Source organism: Electrophorus electricus, unplaced genomic scaffold (assembly GCF_041902795.1).
Source record: "Electrophorus electricus isolate QZ-2024a unplaced genomic scaffold, ASM4190279v1 Scaffold49, whole genome shotgun sequence".
In the NCBI taxonomy this organism is placed as follows: Eukaryota; Metazoa; Chordata; class Actinopteri; order Gymnotiformes; family Gymnotidae; genus Electrophorus; species Electrophorus electricus.
In genome coordinates, this window is record NW_027658767.1 from 628,497 (window position 1) to 635,088 (window position 6,592).

Consider the following 6,592-nt stretch of genomic DNA (forward strand, 5'->3'; position numbering starts at 1 on the left):
GTGGATTAATCCCATAACTGAATTATTCACATGGTTTTATAGCCATGGTTAATACTTGCTGTCAAAATGCTGAGGTTCATAAGAACCTCTTTCCTTCATAAGGAAGCTTCCTGTTTTTGAAACAGGTAGTTTCAGCATACTAGCTTTTACTGCTCTCTATCTGTTTAACAAATGTTTTGTTGGATTTAACTACTTTCTACCTGGAAACTGGCAACTTCCATGGAAAACTATTTTATCATCACAAACTATATCTAAGGAACTACCACAAACATAAGTAATGTTAACATTTTGCTTTTTCATCATGACTTATGTTCTGTTTCAGAGCACTGAATGCAGCATGTTTATTCTTCGTCATTAGTGGCAGTTTTATCTGTGAGAAGTGTAGATGAATTGCTAGTCTGACAGACAGTACGCATCCAGACAGCAAGGCGAAAGGGTGACGTTACGGCAAAGTAGACGAGCTTCCACCAGCTCATGGGACCACTACACATCCCCAACATTAAGTAACAAAATCCCAGAGACCTTCTGCCTGTACTGGCCAGACTTCAGATCAGAAGGTGAGAGAATACAGTCATGTGTTGTGTGGCTCAGATTGTTCACACAGTTAGTAACAGTCCAAACACTTTAATTATACTGTACAGCATGAGACCTGGAAATGTGTGTATGTGTGTGTGTGTGTGTCTTCTCCCCAGGCTGAGCTCCAGCTTTGTAATGTCCATCATCAGAGAGATCTATCAGACTGGCTCTGCTCACTGTGTGTCCAGCTTGTTGAGTTCAGCAGAGAACTGCATCAACCTGAACAGCAGAGAGCTGGACTCTGTCCACTGTGCTGCCCTGCGCTTCACCCTCCAGCACTGCACAGCAGTCTCTCTCAGCCTGCTTTTCACCTCCATACCAAAGGCGGAGTTGGAGAGCATTGAGCCACTGCTCTAACACGTCTCCCATCTCAGGCTTGAACTTTTCTCACAATCAGAATTTTAACACAGAACTGGTCTGTTTAGGGAGTGTTATATAAATGTTTATGTACGTTTATGTGTTTTTCACGAGTTTCCTCAAAAGTCATTTTGTGCCAGCATCATTTAGGTTTTATTGAGACTCCTGTCAAGTAATCAGCAATATCCATGGATATTTACCTAGAATAAAATGACTTTCTGGAGGAAATTGGTAAATTTAAGTGAAATATTTATATTAATCCGAAATTAACTGCCCAGCCACTGTCTGTGTGTGTTTTATTTTCTCCGTGTTGACAGGAGACACACAGACACACACACACACTGACTCTGAGCACTGAGGACTGCAAAGTTGTCTCCATGGTCATCCAGAGAGTGAGCTCTCTCACACACACACACACACAGCTCACTCTACACGGCTGTGAGGGCAACTCTTCCCCATTTTACACACAGTCACCCTTCAGTAAGCCAATGACTCAACACCACACAAACTAGGGAAACATTCTGGAAAAGGGAAAAGAATTTTATCATTTGAAACAAAATGTGTGTAAATAGCATTAATGTTAGTAGTTATGTGAGTGTGTTAGTGTTTTGTGACTCTACATGTTGGTGAATGTTGAGTGTGTTCAGCTGCAATAAAGCCAGGCTGCTCCAGTTCCTGTCTCTTCTCTGTGTGGGGACTGATATGGCCTGTAGGTCACTGGCGCTGTTTCTGGAACATTCTGAAGGGCTGTCAGAACTGGACCTTAGCCACTGTCAGCTCACTGACCACTGCCTGCAGCTGCTGTTCCCACACCAGCACAAAGCCCACATCCTGGAGTGAGTGGACAAGCGGGAGGAGGAATGTGTAGTGAGTCTTGATTGTTGAGTGCACAGTGAACACTAACATAGATATAACACATTTTACTCTTTTTCTCACAATTTAACACAAAATCCGGCATGTGACTGAACATAGAAGCTGTGTGTGTTCATTGTAAAGCATTGTATGTTCCTTGAAAGGCTCTATATAAATGTAACTTTGCTCATTCAGTCATATCCTTTGTTCCTTCAAGGACTTATTTTTTTCAAAAGCAAACAACAAAAAGCTTGATTTTCTTGGTGATTTTATTTGGAAATGACGACCTCTCTCACTGGCTGACTGGTTCACTGATCACTGCCTGTACTTGGCAAGATGGACCTCTGTGGTCTACAAAATATCCAGACTGCTTGTAGAAACACATGTTCTCATTAAAAAGAGAAATAAGGCATAACAGACTCTTTATGATTTACAGTTTCATGCCTGATAGATAACAAGTCATGTGTACAAGAACTGAAATAAATGATATTTTGTTTAAAATGTCAGAATGCATAATTATCTGGCCATTAATGACTCAGGTCCACTGACACAAATATACTATTTATTTCTTTGCTTATTCATTCATTTGCTAATTCAGTCATTCGTTTATTCATTCATTCGTTCATTAATTTAATTCATTGATATATAAATCTACAGGTGTTTGTACTACTATGCGGTGATTTAGTAGAGGGAGGTGTGTTTGGGAATCCTGAACAATGTGGTAATTATAATCCATCTTATTTCAGCCTCAGTCACAATGACATCACTGATGTGTCAGCAAAGAGGATCTATGATACTTTCTCCACCAACAACAATATTCACACTGTGAGGTAACTGTGTGTGTGTGTTAAGGCATGTAAAATAAGGCTGTATTTATTTGAGTTTAAAATTTCAAATTTAAAAGCCTATTTTGATTTTATAGGCTCTTCAACAACAGAATTACAGGCATACAAATCTTCCTCTCAGACAAGTGCTTTGAAGTCTGGTGATGCTGATGTGTTGTTGGCACTGTAATGATGAGATTTGATTTTTCTAGATTATTGGGACTATCCAAATTATATTTTTGTTTTAAGTGAAAAAATGTAATGATTAAAAAACAAATTTTAGTTATCTTATACATTTTAAGATTACATATAAAAATCAAATACTCAAAATTTATTTATAAAGTACTTTTTAAAATTGTATTTTATTTTATTTTATTTACAACAGGTGCTATTACAAAGCAGCTTTTCAAATGTCCAAGTCCAAGGCCCCAGTAAGCAAGCCAACGGGTGACAGTGGCAAGGAAAAGCTCCCTAGAGCATGAGGAAGAAACGTCGAGAGGAACCAAGACTCAAAGGGGGTCCCATCCTCCTCTGGCTGTTTAAAGAGAGACATAAATTAAAAAATGAAATAAGCATTTAATGTTTAGTCCAACTTTCTGGAGGTTCTAGACTTGTGTGCATGTGTCCGAGACCCAAGTCGCAAGAGAACGTCCATTAAGGGCAAAAGAGAGTAGCTGGTTGGGGTGGAGGTGGTGTGGGCTACAACTGGGGACATCAGGGGATGATGGGAGTAGTCAAGGCATCTGAGACAGGATGAGGCTCAGTAACATCACGACATCAGGGGTAGGTGTACCTCGGCAGAGTCCACTATCAGTCCAGTGTATTAGAGCAATGATGTTTGATTCCTACTCAAAGAACATGTGATATTTCCAACATTCACTTTAGGTATCAATGAAGTTGTGACATCAAGCAAAGGAGGACAGTGAGACATGAGTAGACAAGCACAAGTTGGACTTATTAGGGACAATGAAACAAAACCTGAAGACAAGAAAACAGAAATGAAAGCCTGAGTGAGCTGAACTGAACTGAGTCAAACTCCTACCGCTATATGGACCTAGCTCTGTAATATAGTTGAAACTGTAAGTTGCTATAGATAAGCGTGTCTGCCAGATGTAAACAGGAGATCACATTAAGCAGTGAAGTTGTGCAGTGTGAACATGACATCTGTCTTTTACAGCAAAATCAGATTATTTTATTATGCTTTAAATGTCTTCATGGTCTAGCAACTCATAATGGCATTAGCACTTGAAAGCAAAAAAACAGAAAAAAAAAACAAACCAACAGCAAAACAAAAACATCTCAAAACACACTTATTGCATTGAGTTCTGTTTAGATGACTTTTGATTTTATATTAACACATCTACTGTTATCTATTTACCTTTTCCTTTTATCATTATATATGTCATTTTATTTTTTATCCTTTGGGCAATTAGTCTCTTCTCAATGCATTTTATTTTTTGTGTGCAGAGAGAAGGGGTAAGAAGATGCATATACAGAGGTCTGGACTAGCCGTGCTGTCAAAGGTTAGGGGAAATGAAATAAATAAATGTTCCAAAATGTTTTTTAAATAGTTTAGTATCCAACATTTTAAATTCTAACATTTATGGTTACCCCCAGCAGTGATCAGTGTTAGCTCAGTGGTTAATATACTTGACATGTAGTCAGAAGCTTACCGGTTCCAGCCCTACTGCTGCCAAGTTGCCACTGTTGGTTTGCGGAGCAAGGCCCTTAACCCTCAATTGCTCAAGATATACTCACTCGTAAGTCACTTTGGATATAAGTATCAGGTAAATGTATGATTGTGTTTTTTATAATCTTGTACACATAAATGTCATATTCAACCAGAATATGTAAAACACACTGTCAAATCGTGTTTATAAAAATACGTTTTAGTTTTAATTAATTTCTGTAACTTCATGTCACTTATGTTGATATGGTTGTTGGCTCAGACAACAATGGCCACAAGAGGGAGACAAAGAGCTTCCCTAGTAATCAATGAAAACAGGAATACCCTGTAACTGTATGCTATACTATTCTTTTATTTTATATTTTTCCTTGATGTCCACTTACAATGTTTGCATGGCTTTATGTTCCAAAAATAATCATAATCTATTTTACACAAATATTTTCCAACCTGTTTATCTTGTAGAATTAAATAGGACATGTATTACATTACGAAGAAAGAATTCTGCGCTGCATACACTTAGACATCGGTAATATAACTTGCAGTTATATAACTTCTAGTGAAAATCCTTGAAGCAGTCAACACCATCATCTGAGTGAGCTCCATTTAACCCTCTGAAGTTAAACAAAGAATTGCAGCTAAATGTGTGAACATTATCACATGTGTCAGTTCATAACAAGTTAAGCTTCATAATAAGTCACGAAGTCAAGAAAATTCATACCTAAGCATTACCTTGTTTGATGTGTTTATTGATGTATTTGGGTATAACCAGGTCATTTGCCTGTTTTTATGTATTGATCTTTATTGCTCCAAAAAACTACTCACGTCTTCCAATGTTCTTGATCCCCACTTCTAAGAAATAGTAAATGGACTAATCCTAGTTGTGGATAAGTATAAGACTAAACAGCTGTGAACTAATTCCACACGAGGGGAGTCATCACTGGAAAGGTGTCCTGGTGCGAGGTGTGCAGTGGTCCCTGTCCTGCGAACACAGAGAGACACAGAGGTGAGATACCAGTTAAAAAGGTTTGAGAAAGTACATCCTCCACTGACCAGATTCTGTTGTTTAAATGTAAATGGTTCTGTGACTTGAACAGGTCTGCTCCTTCTCTCAGCCAATATAGAAACAGCTAACTGCACTACAACAAGTACACAAGGTGTAATGAACTTGCTATGAGAATGAACTCAGTAAGTAACTCAAAAAGGATAGGAGCTTCTCCTTCCTGTTTTCTTTGTTCTCTTCTTGTTAGTGTTTGTATTTGCTCTTTCAAAACACTCCTGCACTCATTCCTCACACTAAAACATGAACCTGGTGTTGTTTACACAGTGACTTGGTGTGAGGCATCTGATCCATGATTTCCCCCTGGGGTCACAGGTCTCGTTTGACGCCTTTTTTTTCTCCTTAAGACAAAAACAAATTCAAATAAGAGCAGAAAAACTGAGCAGAAATAAACAACTATTAAAATTCTAGATGCACTGTGGAATGTTCAGAGAAAAACAAGACACTCCAGTCTCTATTGTATTTAATATGTGGTATTTAACTGTCAATATGGGGACATTACGACAAGGGAGTGGGCTCAGCTGACCTGTCTATGATTTTATTTTATTTTATTTTTTTAATCCTAGTCTTTGATTAAGTTAAGGAATTTTTCTTTCAAAGAAAAGAAAAGGGATGGAACATGTGAAACACAAACAGAAAAATAGGTATGCATTTATCTAATAAACTGATGACTACGATTAGGTAAGACAAGCTTTAGGATATAATAATAAGTGTATAATTTCCATCACACTTTTCACCTGAGTCTCCTGTGTTTCTGAATAAAAGAAAGTAATATAACACAAGCAGTTATACAATTTCCGAAAGGCATATTATTTAGAAATAAAGAAGAACTTGGTTATTATTTGGTTATTAGGACACATGAGGAAAGCATTTTAGTTGCATTCATTTTGCCAAAGACATCCATGACTGAAACAAGCTTCCTGTCACCACTGACCACCCTCCTAGCGTTCATGTCTCCACGGTTTCCCTGTCTAGTGTCTTTATTTTGATTTACTCCCTTGTTGTGGTTCCATTCCTTCGTTTCGTTTTCAAATTTGCATTTGTGTCTGGTTTAATGCTCATGTGACCATGTTTTTAAGCCCTGTTTTAGTTTAGTCTTGTTGCTATTTATTGTAAGTCCAGCTGCTGTTTGTTAATCGAGGCTTCCGTGCATGTGAATATAAGCCTGAATGTTTATCCTCGCCCCAATGTTATAGCCTGCATCCCTGGTTTGTCTTCGTGCACTTTTCTTTACTTTAG

General features: G+C 37.9%; 1 long non-coding RNA gene across 1 annotated transcript; it reads left to right on the plus strand.

The window, feature by feature from the left end:
• Window positions 1-1,636: 1,636 nt before the first annotated feature.
• LOC145656127 (uncharacterized) lies at window positions 1,637-3,270 on the plus strand. Its single transcript, XR_014121858.1, has 3 exons — window positions 1,637-1,800; window positions 2,532-2,615; window positions 2,995-3,270. It is a non-coding gene; the product is annotated as an uncharacterized LOC145656127 (long non-coding RNA).
• Window positions 3,271-6,592: the final 3,322 nt, after the last annotated feature.